The following is a 12,746-nucleotide window of genomic DNA, read 5'->3' as shown; positions in this document are numbered from 1 at the left end:
TACAAATTGTCTGACAGAGAGGGAAAGGCAAAAAATCAATCAAAATCTGAATTAAAGGTCTAAAATACCCTTTCTCTCAAATGGAAATTCAAACCCACATTTCCTGTCACTTCTATTTTCCTATGTTAACTCCTCTATTCATAAATCAAATATATCTTTCCTTCTTTTGTGCTAAGGAATGCTTATCTAACAGCTACAGTGAATGGAAATGTATTTTTCATTAAAAGGAAAGAGACTGTAATCTGGTTCAGTATAATAACTGAAGTTAACAGGTCCGATCAGGAAAACGATAAATGGAAGACAGAAGAATTATAATAAAAAGAGGTTCAACTCTGTTTGAATGTTCAGTGTTCAGCTTGGTTGCCCATTGTTCTGTAACTTAGTACCATTGAGTTTTAGAGTTCAGTAGATATGACAAGTTATCAAACATGAAATATGAAGAACATATGCCTTAGATAAATGGAGAAAAATAGAAAAGTGCATTAAAAAAATCTTCCTTAAAATGATACTTTAAATGTAATTAAAATCAAAATTTAATATTTAGGAGAATTTGTTACAAACATATCCAGTAAAGGGAAAAAGGAAGCTGTTTTGCTAGAGTGCCCGGATAGCTCAGTCGGTAGAGCATCAGACTTTTAATCTGAGGGTCCAGGGTTCAAGTCCCTGTTCGGGCGTCTCATTTTCATACCTGTTTATAGTTACCAAATACTGTACTATAATGCTTCAGTATTCTTGTATTTTAAGTTGACTTCGTTTCCTTTATAATTTCTTTGAGACTAGGCTAAAGAAACGTTCTTGAGGAAGAAGGGGGAGTGACTATGTAAACCCATCTAATTTCTTGATATGGAAGTTTTGCATAGTGGTTTCTCAGCGAAAAATTAATTTCTTTTCAGATTACTAATAATTAAGAGAGGAAAATATACTAAGACGAAAGTTACAGAAATGCGCCCTGACTAAACGAGAGAGAAGGGGGGAAATGGAGGAATAAACAAAAGAGGGCAAAGCGCCCGAACAGGGACTTGAACCCTGGACCCTCAGATTAAAAGTCTGATGCTCTACCGACTGAGCTATCCGGGCTCTCAAGCAAAGAAGTGCTTCATTTCAACCCCTTACATAAAAATAAGAACTCTTTCGTAATCAACTCCTTCCGCCTGTATTTTATAACACTGTTTAAACCCAAGAAAGCTCAGAGTTCATGCGCCAAAGAAAAACGCAAGACTTAAACCAGGCACCTTTCACTGGCATTAACAGCTAATTCAAAACTGAGATATTTATGTGCCCAGTAACCATAATTAGGTAGGCTTCTCTGATTTGTAATCTCTCTGATAGGTCTAGATAGAATTAAGAGAACGGCGGAGGTATATGCTACTTTTGAAGCGCCTCCGTGATGTCTGATCTATTGATAGTGGGGTGGATATCAGTTCTAAAACCTACCCAACAACAGGAAAAAAATGAGCCTAAGAGAATGCAACTATGCTGTTCTGAAGCTGTTGGGTTGAACTGTATAATATAAAGAGGGAGAAAGGACCCTGCAGAATAATAGTGAGATTATCTTGTAAGTAATTTTAATCAAAGCAAACCCTGGAGGTGATCACCAGGTTGAGAATTACCCACTGTGGCACTTAGAGTGGGACAAGAAAGGGTTTTTGTTGGCTGATGTTGCTTTCCCTTAATTCCATCTGCTGAGTTCCAACTGTTTTCGAAGTGATTGCTCTGGTCCAGCAATTCCACTTTTAGGAATTTGTCCCAAAGAAAGAAATATCAGGGATGTGCAAAAAGACTTGGTGATAGAAGAGATCCTCATGGGATTTTAATTGGAAAAACATTGGAAAAGACATAAATGACTATATAAATTATGGTACAGTCTTAATGTAGAATGTTATCCAGCCATTAATAATCGTTATAAAAGAATACAACTTGCAGGAGATGCAAAATATTGTCAAGTTAGGAAATGTTTCAAATAATTTTTTTCCCCTTTGAGAACATTCAAGATCTTCTCTCATCAATTTTCAAATATGCAATACAGTATTATTAATTATAGTCACCATGCTGTATATAAGGTTTAATTTGTTTGAATGGAATAAAGGGAGATGTAGAGAATTTAGAAAGTTGGAAATATTGGGTTAATTCTGGGTAATTATTAAAAGTTGGCTCATTAATGTTCCAATTTCCCAGTCACCGGAGTACACCTTACATTTGTTCCATTCACGTTACATTTATTAAGTGTTCTATATAAGAGTCATATCACCAGAGCTAATCATCTACTGAGAACTAATGGTGGAATGATTTCTAAAAGTGGCTGTGTGCACATTGGGATGCTGAGTCATCAAATTAGGAATATCAGATTGTCTTTTCTTTGCTCAAAACCCTTTGATTCTTCCCTGCTATTTACTGAATAACACGTGGAACTTTCCATAGCAGCATTCAAAATCCTCTCCAATCTGGCCCCTGTTGACTTTGCTAGCATTCCATACCAGTGCCATTTAATAGAAATGTAATGCGAACTACATGTGTAATTTAAGATTTTCTAGTAGCTACATTAAAAAAAGTAAAAAGAAACTGGTGAGCCTGGCCTGTGGTGGCGCAGTGGATAAAGAAACCCTGGACTTGCCTGGGCAAGGCACATAGGGGAGTTGATGCTTCCTTCGCCTCCCCCACTTCTTCTCTCTTTCTTCTCTAAAATGAATGAATAAAATCTTAAAAAAAAAACACAGGTGAAATTAATTTAAATATATTTTATTCAACTCAATATAAGCTAAATTATAAGTTTGATATGTAATCAATATAAAACATTATTAATAAGATATTTTGCATGATTTTTTTTCCTACAAAGTTTTTTGATCTGATGTGTATTTTACACTCACAGCATACCTCAATTTGGACTACCACATTTCAAGCCACATGTAGCTAGTGGTTATTATATTGGATAGAGTGATTCAACACAGGGTCAGTCTTCTACACAATATCCAACTCTTAAATCAAAGCAGACTCTTTTCAGTTTTGAGGCCATGTCTTCTAATTTCTTATCCCTTTCTAATTATTTATGTCATGTTTCTTCAAACAGTATTTTTGCCTTTTGGAATCCTATTTATTAAAAAAAATTTTTTTTTATTAATTTGGGAGAGAGAGAGAGAGAGAGAAACATTGATCTGTTTGTTCCTGTATGTGCCTTGACCCAGGATGTAACTGGCAACCTCCGTGCTTGGGGACCACACTCTAACCCAGTGGTTTTCAACTGCGGGCTCGCAGACTGGTATTGGTCTGCCAGAAATTTCGTGCTGGTCTTCGAGAGTTAACCACCCTGATGTGGTATGAAGATTATAGTCACCCGTGGTTGGAAACCACTGCTCTAACCAACAGAGATATCCAGCCAGGGCAAAATCCTATTCATTTTTTAAGGGCCAATTCAAATGATAACTTTTACAAAACCTTCAATGATTATGTTAAATGGGAAGGAAAGATTATTTCAAGACAGTATAGACTTACGTGTATTTATTATTCACATTGAAAAAATAAAACTGGATCTCTGTTACAGCATGCTCAAATGTAAATTCCAAATGAATTAAAGGCCAAATGAAAAGCAAATGTTTAGAATTTACTCAGTTGCACTTTGTTATTTAATAGTAAAATTTTTAGGAAATCAAAAGTTATAGGCAGACTTTTAACAGCCCGAAGTCAGATTCCCTACCCTTTCAGTGTTGTTGAAGTGTCAATTGTAGTTGTAGGCTCTAAGGGAATTTTTTTTTGCCTGCAGAAAAACAAAGGAGTCAAGGATGGGACTTGATAGCTATCTTCAAATAACTGAATAGTATTCATATTAGGAAGAATGAAGCCTTATTCTTCTCCAAAGTACAGAACTGAAACCAATAGAAATTGCATAAGGTGGGACAAAAGTAGGTTTACAGTCGATGATATTGAAAGTACAATAACTAATAAATAAGAATAATATAAGAATAAACTATTTCACATACTTACAACTGTAAACCTACTTTTGCCCTACTCTGTATTTCAGCTCAGAAAATCCTCTAACATTTAGAATCATCCTGAAATAAAATGAGGTATTTGGGAAGGTAATACCTTTCCCTTGGCAGTGGCAGAGGTTGAAGACATCTTTCCTTGAGAAGTTTGTTGAGGCCATTTTTATTTTTTTTTGTTTTTTGCAATTTTTCTACTGGGAGAGATTAGACATGAACTGATTGTGTGATCCAGATAAGCTCCATTTTATTGTTCTTTGCACCTCTCTTTTAGCATTTACCACATATCTTGTAGTGATTCGAGTCAATACTAGTCTTGTCTCCCCCAATTAGCGACAACACTAGAGAACTGTTTCCTTTCTTCAGCCTCCTCCGAGGATTGAGGATTAGGAATGAGGAACAATGAGGAATAGAGGGAGTGGAGGGTGTTCTGATGAACTTGAAAACTGCCTCTGATCTGATGCTCTTAGGCTTCTCCCGTCCCAGTTCTCTCATCTCCTAGGATACATCTGCAAATATGACAAGATCTCGAGATTTCCTGAAATGTTGGCTCTGGAGAGCCCTCTCAACTTGCAGTCGCGCAAGTCTCACAACTCAGTCTTCCGCACTGGGATCTACTCTATGGTAGGGAAAGCTCATCTTCTCTAGCTCTCTAGCCCTCTAGTTAACCATCTATGGTTTTCGGAGGTCTTACCGGAAGTTCCCGTGTGAGATAGATGCTGGAAGCCGGAAATTGCGCTCTCTTTGCTCGCCGTTTCAAATTTCTCTTGTAGCCTGAGGACCGTTGGCTGACGTCCTCTTTCCCCCGGGTTTGAGCGATTCGTGGAGCGGCCGTAAGGTGTGGTTTTTGGGTTTCCTCGCGGCGGCTCCGGGAGGCCAGGTCGGGATGTGGGGAGCGGGAGGGGGCGCGGCCGGTCCCGCGGCCCCAGAGCGGGGAAGAGCGGGCAAGGAGAGCTTGCGGAGTGGGTGGCGGTCTAGGGGCGGTTGCGCTGGGTGGAAAAAGGGATGGTGGAGAAAGGGTTGTGAGATGAGAACCTGTGGAAGATGAAAATGGAGTTGCGGCCTGACCTGTGGAGGCGCAGTAGATAAAGCGTTGACCTAAAATGCTGAGGTCGCCGGTTGGAAACCGGGGCTTGCCGGGTCAAGTCACCTTTGGGAGAGTTGATGCTTCTTGCTCCTCGTTCCCCTCTCCCTTTCTTCTATCCCCTCTCTAAAACGAATAAATAAAACCTTAAAAAACAACAGCAGCAACAAAAAGAAAATGGAAGTGGGGTGATGTGATGCGGAACGGCCAACAGGTTACAAACCTGACGAGGTAGTCGGATTGACCGTGTTTAACCGGATGCAGGATTGGAGGAATACTGCGGCACTTTGGAGAAAAGAGGTGGGAGAGAAGGTGGCGGGAGCTCTCTTATGATTCTAAGTTAGTTTTCAGGGCTTCAGATCTTGTGTATAGAGACATGTGATGCTTGTTTGAAGAATGCTCATTTTAGGCCACATCCAGACCCCCCCAAACAATATCAGGAGATGGGGGGCTCGGGAATATGTATTTTAATCGGCACCCCCCTCCAGTTGATTCTTGTACACCCCAGAGAATGAAAACCACTGTTTTAAAGCCACGCCTTAAGAAGATGGTGCTGCTCTTTCCCCTCGTCTGTACTCGGGAGGATCACAACTTTTTATAGTCTTAAAATGGCAAATAGTGTGTGCCTGTTAAAAAAATGTACACAATACAGAAGTGTGTAAAGTTCATCTGTCATTCCTAACTGGTTTCCTCTTCGGCAAGCTACTGTTAACTACTTGATGTTATATCTATCCTGACTTTTCTACACATTTATCTATTTAAACAACAGTGGGATCATTTTTGTATGTATTGTTGTACACCTTAAGTTTTTCAAATAGAACCAGGGACAGTTTTATATAAAATGAAGTACTTTCTTTCAAAGATTTCCTAGTATTGTATTACAGGGTTGTACAACAGTTTCTTTAAACACCCATTGATGGGTTTTTGGGTTGTTTCCTGGCATATTGTTGGTTTTGTAAACTGCTGGAGTATACTCTTACACACACTTTATTTTTATACATGTGTAGCAAACCTAGTAGGAACTAAAATGTCAGAATAGTAGGGTTTCTTTTACAAGAAAAAAGTTGTTTTTATTACCTCTTGTTAAAAAACAAAATTCAGCCAAATAAATGTGAAGATCTAATTGGCTTTCAGTGATTCATGAATTAGGCAACATCGCATCTAGTAACTAGAAGGGAGCTTGAGGGATTGTACAACATAGAAGGGTTTGTTTGTTTGTTTTGAGAGGAGAGGAGATAATGAGACAGACTCCTCTCGTGCCCCTACTGGGAACCCCTCTGGCACCAATGCTCGAATCCACCAGCTCTTTTTAGCTCCTGAGGCTGAGGCGCTGAGACCAGCTGATCTTTCTGCCCCTGCTAAAATGAGCCTGGGGAGGGGGAGAGGAGAGAATCAGATGGTTGCTTCTCTTGTGTGCCCTGACCAGAATCGAACCTGGGACATCTATAATCCAGGCAGACACTCTGTCCACTGAGGAAAACATCTAGGGGCAACATAGAAGATTTTTATAGGAAGAAGTGGGGAACAAGGAAAAGGATTAGTTTTTAAACTTATTTTTCATTTATAGTTAACATACAGGAAGGAATAATTTTGAGCCAGGACACCTTTTCTTTTGGGGAAGAAAACAAAAGAGGTTTTTTATGCCGATTGACTTTTTCATGGGGGATGGAGAAGGTCCGCATTGATCACCTAATTATTTGACTAGAAAAGTTGAGTGGTTGATTAAGATGATATTTTTAGGAGAGGTTGAAACTGCAGTTTGATGAGGTATTAAATCTAGGTTTGGTATTATGGACTTTGCTAAAAGGTCAATTGAATCTGTGGATTTTTCTCTTTTTTTTTGACATTCATGTGTTTAGGTGAAAGAATCCAGACACTAGAGTTAACAGAGATCTGAACCGATAAAGCCCAGGCTGGGTGACTCAGTGTTAGAGCGTTGGTCCTGTGTGTGACTTCCCAGGTTCAATTCCTGGTCAGAGCACACAGGAGAAGCGACCATCTGCTTCTCCACCCCTCCCCCACCTCTTCTCTCGCATGTGCTCGCGCTCTTTCCCTTCCTTCTCCTCCACAGCCATGGCTCAGTTATTGAGCAAGTTGGCCTCAGGCACTGAGGATGGCTCAGTGGCCTCCACCTCGGGCACAAATAAATGGCTTGGTTGATCAGCAACTGTGTGACCTCAAATGGGCAGAGCATAGCTCCCTAGTGGGCTTGCTGAGTGGATCCAGGTCAGGGTGCATGGTGAAGCCTGTATTTCTGCCTCCCCTCTCAAAAAAAAAAAAAAAAAAAAAAAAAGATGATATGAATGATTAGTTCTGGTAACTTCAGAAAAGTTTTTATTTTATTAGTCTTAAAGTCACAGTTGTCTTTAAAGATATTATTTGAAGATAAATGTAGGAGTCTCTTGAACTAAGAGTAGGGTAAAAACCATTCTTTAATCATGATGAATAGGACTGTTCTTCCTCTGTATGATTTCAGTGTAGTAGGGGACACATATAAAAACATAAATATGTGGTAAGTGGTTTGTTTGTTTGTTTTTGTATTTTTCTGAAGCTGGAAATGGGGAGAGACAGTCAGACAGACTACCGCATGCGCCCAACCGGGATCCACCCGGCACGCCCACCAGGGGGCGATGGGCATAGCTCTGTTGAGACCAGAGCCACTCTAGCGCCTGGGGCAGAGGCCAAGGAGCCATCCCCAGCTCCCTGGCTGTCTTTGCTCCAATGGAGCCTCGCTGGGGGAGGGGAAGAGAGAGACAGAGAGGAAGGAGAGGGGGAGGGGTGGAGAAGCAGATGGGCGCTTCTCCTGTATGCCCTGGCTGGGAATCGAACCCGGGACTTCCGCACGCCAGGCCGACACTCTACCACTGAGCCAACTGGCCAGGGCCTGTGGTAAGTGTTTTAATAGATATACCCTGGTGTCATCAGCCTCGCTTGGGGAGTCAGAAAAGCCTTGTTGAAGGAGGTGACTTTTGATGGTAGGTATAAGACTGGGTGTGATTGATTTTAAGTGAGAGGAGAGGAGATAGACCCTGCATGTGCCCCAGACCAGATTCACCTGGCAACCCCTGTCTGAGGCCAGTGCTGGAATCAACCAAACTATCCTCAGTGCCTAGGGCTCAAGCCTCTGGCTGCTGGAGGGGAAGAGAAGCAGATGGTTGCCTCTCTTGTGTGCCCAGACTGGGAATCAAATCCAGGACATCAACATGCCGGGCTGATGCTCTATCCACTGAGCAAGCCAGTCAGGGCCATGAGTGAATTTTTGAAAGAAAATATAGAAGAGGAGAAAGGACTGCTGCTAAGGCAGTGGCTTTGAAATTTTTTAAACTGTGACCCCCACTCAAAAATACATGTTATATTTTGACCCAGTACCCATAGGAAGGGTAATGGTTAAGAGCTCTGGCTCTGCAGACCATGAATTTGGGCAAGTTACCTTCCTCTTATGCCTCAGCTCCTTTTCTGAAAATCTGTTAGGATCTCTGTAAGGGTTAAATAAGTTATTGTATGTAAAGTGCTTTAAAAAGTGCCTGACATAAAGGTGCTTGACTGTTAAGTGTTGGATATTTTCAATGACAGAAACATGTTCCTCAGTAAAAACTTAACTTTATTATTCACTTTTATTTTCTGTATGATTTTTTTTTAATGGAGGAGAGGAGTTAAGACCAATGGGATAGAGTTTATAGTTGGAAAACAGTACTAAAAACATTTGAGAGGTTAGTGGTATAAGGGCTAGAAAACTTCAAGAAATTGAGTTGAGCGTGACCTGTGGTGATGCAGTGGATAGAGTGTCAACATGGAATCCTGGGCTCACCAGTTTGAAACCTCAGGCTTACCCAGTCAAGGCACATAATGAGAATCAACTACTACAAGTTGATGCGTCCTGCTCCTCCCCTCTCTTTCCCCCCCACCTCTAAAATAAAAAAAATCTTTTTTGAAAAAAAGAAAGAAAGGGCCTGACCAGGCGGTGACGCAGTGGATAGAGCGTCGGACTGGGGTGCGGAAGACCCAGGTTCGAGACCGGAGGTCACCAGTTTGAGCAAAGCTCACCAGCTTGGACCCAAGGTTGCTGGCTTGAGCAAGGGGTTACTCGGTCTGCTGAAGGCCCACGGTCAAGGCACGTATGAGAAAGCAATCAATGAACAACTAAGGTGTCAAAAACGAAAAACTGATGATTGATGCTTCTCATCTCTCTCTGTTCCTGTCTGTCTGTCCCTCTCTGACTCTCTCTCTGTCTCTGTAAATAAAAAAAAAAAATTAAAAAAAAAAAAAGGAACTGAGTTTGTTTATCATGGTGGGTGTTGAGTGGTGGATGGAAGTGGATACTTGGAGAAGAGTACCAAGGTTAAATGAAGAGTAAGTTGGAGATAGGTAATAAAAGTTTATGTATGCATCCTCATTGAGGCAGGTGAGTTTTTGAAAATGGGAGTGCCTACTGCCTTAGCTTCACAGGCCTATGTAGGATAGTTTTCTCTTCCAAGGCCCTGAAAATATCCAAGGTATTTTGACCTGCCCTCAGGTATTTGAATTCTGCTGTATTGTGGAATGTTGAGGGAGAGTCCTTTTGAAAGCAAACAAATCAACCTATGAACAGCTAGAGTGAAGAACTACTTATTATCCCTCACACCCTCTCTCTAAAATCAATAAATAAGTCTCTGGCCGGTTGGCCCAGTGGATAGAAAGTCGGCCTGGTGTACAGATGTCCTAGGTTCAATTCCCGGTCAGGGTACACCTGAGAAGCAACCATCTGCTTCTCTTCCTTTCCCTCCCCGCCTCCTCTTCCCTTCTCTCAGCTAGTGGCTCAGTTGGCATCAGCCCCCCCCCCCCCCCACAACGGGGGTTGCCAGGTGGATCCAGGGTCAGGGTGCTTAAGTGAGTCTGCCTCACTATCTCCCCTCCTCTCGCTTTAAAAAAAAAGAATAAACTGCAAAAAGAGCTTTCTTCCCTCATTCATTTAAAAGCAGGTATATTCTTTCCAGCTTTTTATACTGACTTCTGGAGTTTATTTTTAATTGAAAAGAAACATCCCCAGAGAGCCATAGCAGTACAGAGGTTAGTGGTATGTACTTCTTTTAACGTAACTGGAATACTTTCCAAGAGTACTACTTTTTTTCAAGATACAATGGATAAGCACATAGAATTTTGTGATTTCTTTCACGTTTGTTGTGTATCATTCAATAAGGTAGTTTGTTTAAGACAGTGAAATCTATTGTTAAGCAAATCACAGGTGTCTTGTTTTACATTAAGATGTTATTTTATATTGAATCAGTATTAAAAAAAAATGAACACAGTACCTTTCTACTACAATCATCAGTTTCTTTAACAGTATTTCATACCTAGTAAATAAACTTTCCTGTCTTTTTTGGGGGAAAGACATTTTACAGCTGGCTTGTTTGAATCAGATCCACATATTGTGTTAGGTTTCTGTTTTTCTAGTCTGTAATCTCCCTACGTCAACCATACCCTCTACCTGAGGTCCTGTATAATTTCTTCATTCTGAATTTGGCCAATTGCCTGCTTTTAGTATTAATTATTCCTCTACCCTCCATTTTTCCTATAAACAGGTAGTTAGCAGTTCGATCTAGAAACTTGATTAAATTTGGATTTTGGGGTGGGGTGGGGGTGCCAAGAATACTTCATAGGAGGTAGTGTGTGCCTCCTATTGTTCATTCACATCAGGAAGTAAATAATGTGTGAATGACCTTTTAGAGATAAGTTTGATCAGTTGGTTAAGTGCTAAGTACTCTAAGCTTGCTCCATGTATCTTAAACATTCTTTCCTCCAATGTTTCTCATCAGTGTTTTACCATCTAGTAATGTTTGTTGAGGAGGTGACGCTTAACCTGAGATAGGAAGGTTTAGAATGAATCAATCTTGTACAGAACTCACAGTGCTCAAATGAAAGGACTATGTTGCAAAGGCCTTGATTGAAGCAGGGAGCAAAGGCTCTTTGAGAAGCCAGAAGATCAGTGTGTCTGGGGTTCAGAGAACATGGGAAAAAACAGTGCAAGTGGAAACACTAACAAGGTGCTGAGGGTCTAGACTCCAGTGCTTTTAGAGCAGTAGCAAGCTGTGGAGCAGGACCTAGCACTGTAGCATTTTACTTACTTATTTGGGAAAGAGACAGGAAAGGAGAGGGAGATGATAAGCAACAATTCCTAGTTGTATGACGTTAGTTGTCTCTCATACATGCCTTGACTGGTAGGTTCAAGCGAGGAGTGACCCCTGCTCAAGCCAGCGAGCTTTGGGCTTAAGCCAGCAACCTTGGAATCATGTTTATGATCCCATGCTCAAGTTGACGAGCCCACACCTAACCCCTTGAGTAGTGAGTTTTTTCCATCCTTGCTGACCCCTGGAGTGAGTTGTTTTTTTTTCAATAAATGAAATTAGATCCAGTTACAGTTTTATTAACTTAAAATCATGTTTGATAACTAATGTATTGGAACAAGAAGAACATATGGTTGCCTTTTTTTAATGCTTTCTTAACACATTTTTTTTAAAGTTCTTTTTTTTTTTTAAGATATTTATTTATTTATTTATTTATTTACAGAGTCAGAGAAAGGGATAGACAGGGACAGACAGACAGGAATGGAGAGAGATGAGAAGCATCAATCATCAGTTTTTCGTTGCGACACCTTAGTTGTTCATTGATTGCTTTCTCATACGTGCCTTGACCGCAGGCCTTCAGCAGACCGAGTAACCCCTTGCTCAAGCCAGTGACCTCGGGTCCAAGCTGGTGAGCTTTTGTTCAAACCAGATGAGCCGGCGCTCAAGCTGGCGACCTTGAGGTCTTGAACCTGGGTCCTCCTCATCCCAGTCCGACGCTCTATCCACTGCGCCACCGCCTGGTCAGGCTTAACACATTTTGAAAATCAGTCGATCATGCTCTGGATGGTCAGGAGGCATGAGGATGTACATGAACGTTCGTACTGCTCAGAGGGTTAAGCCCACAACCTCAGGGTCTCGGACCTGAGACCTCGGCATCCCATGTCCATGCCCTATCCACTGTGCCACCACCGGATCAGGCTTTTTTTTCCTTCTTCTTCTTACTTTAAATCTTGGCTGTAAAGTGGAACTTGGATTGAAGTGGGGTTAGAGAGACCAGTTAAAAGTGGATTGCAATGATGCAAGCAAGAAATAACAATTTTTGCTTTGGGGACCTGATCATGAAGATGAAGTGAATGGATGGTTTTGAAAGATTTAGGAGTTAAATTCTGTAAGATTTGATGATGTGATAATAGGGAAAGAGGGAGAGATGAAGATGACTCAACTTTCTGGTTTGAGCAACTGAATGTGACTACAATTGACCCTTGAACAATGCAGGATTCAAAGCCCATCAACAGACTTCATTTTCTCACACACATCCTTGAACAATGCCTTTGCTCATGATGTTTTCTCTCCCATTTTTCCTACTATTCTTCCATTTTAAAATCCTTCCACTCCTATCTCCATTCCCTCTCATTCCTCCTTTACCTTGCAATCAAAAGTAATTTGTCCTGCTTTGGCTCTTAAATCAGTATCTTTTTAATGGCACAACACTTTCTGCTGGTGTTAAAGCAAAGTAAGCATAAGAAGAGTAGGACAAACTGGGATGCTAAATAAATCCATACATATCAATTACAACAGGTGTTCTAAACTCACCTTTTAAAGATGTAATTTGACAAATTGGATTTAAAAACCCAGAGTCCAGTTAAA

At 40.9% G+C, this 12,746-nt stretch overlaps 1 protein-coding gene and 2 non-coding genes across 4 annotated transcripts in view; 2 read left to right on the top strand and 1 right to left on the bottom strand.

The window, feature by feature from the left end:
- Nucleotides 1-601: 601 nt before the first annotated feature.
- TRNAK-UUU (transfer RNA lysine (anticodon UUU)) lies at nt 602-674 on the top strand. The gene has a single exon. It is a non-coding gene; the product is annotated as a tRNA-Lys (tRNA).
- A 330-nt stretch (nt 675-1,004) lies between these two features.
- Nucleotides 1,005-1,077, bottom strand: TRNAK-UUU (transfer RNA lysine (anticodon UUU)). Its single transcript has one exon. It is a non-coding gene; the product is annotated as a tRNA-Lys (tRNA).
- Nucleotides 1,078-4,688: 3,611 nt separating this feature from the next.
- Nucleotides 4,689-12,746, top strand: part of MDM4 (MDM4 regulator of p53) — a 46,801-nt gene continuing 38,743 nt past the window's right edge. For both annotated transcript variants that reach the window (XM_066361988.1, XM_066361989.1), the window contains exon 1: nt 4,689-4,812. The gene's annotated coding sequence lies outside the window, so the exon portion shown is untranslated. The remainder of the gene's footprint in view (nt 4,813-12,746) is intronic.

The sequence above is a fragment of the Saccopteryx leptura genome, chromosome 2 (genome assembly GCF_036850995.1).
Source record: "Saccopteryx leptura isolate mSacLep1 chromosome 2, mSacLep1_pri_phased_curated, whole genome shotgun sequence".
Taxonomy (NCBI): Eukaryota; Metazoa; Chordata; class Mammalia; order Chiroptera; family Emballonuridae; genus Saccopteryx; species Saccopteryx leptura.
The sequence above is the reverse complement of the archived record's forward strand: the minus strand, read 5'-3'. Positions and strand labels throughout refer to the sequence as shown.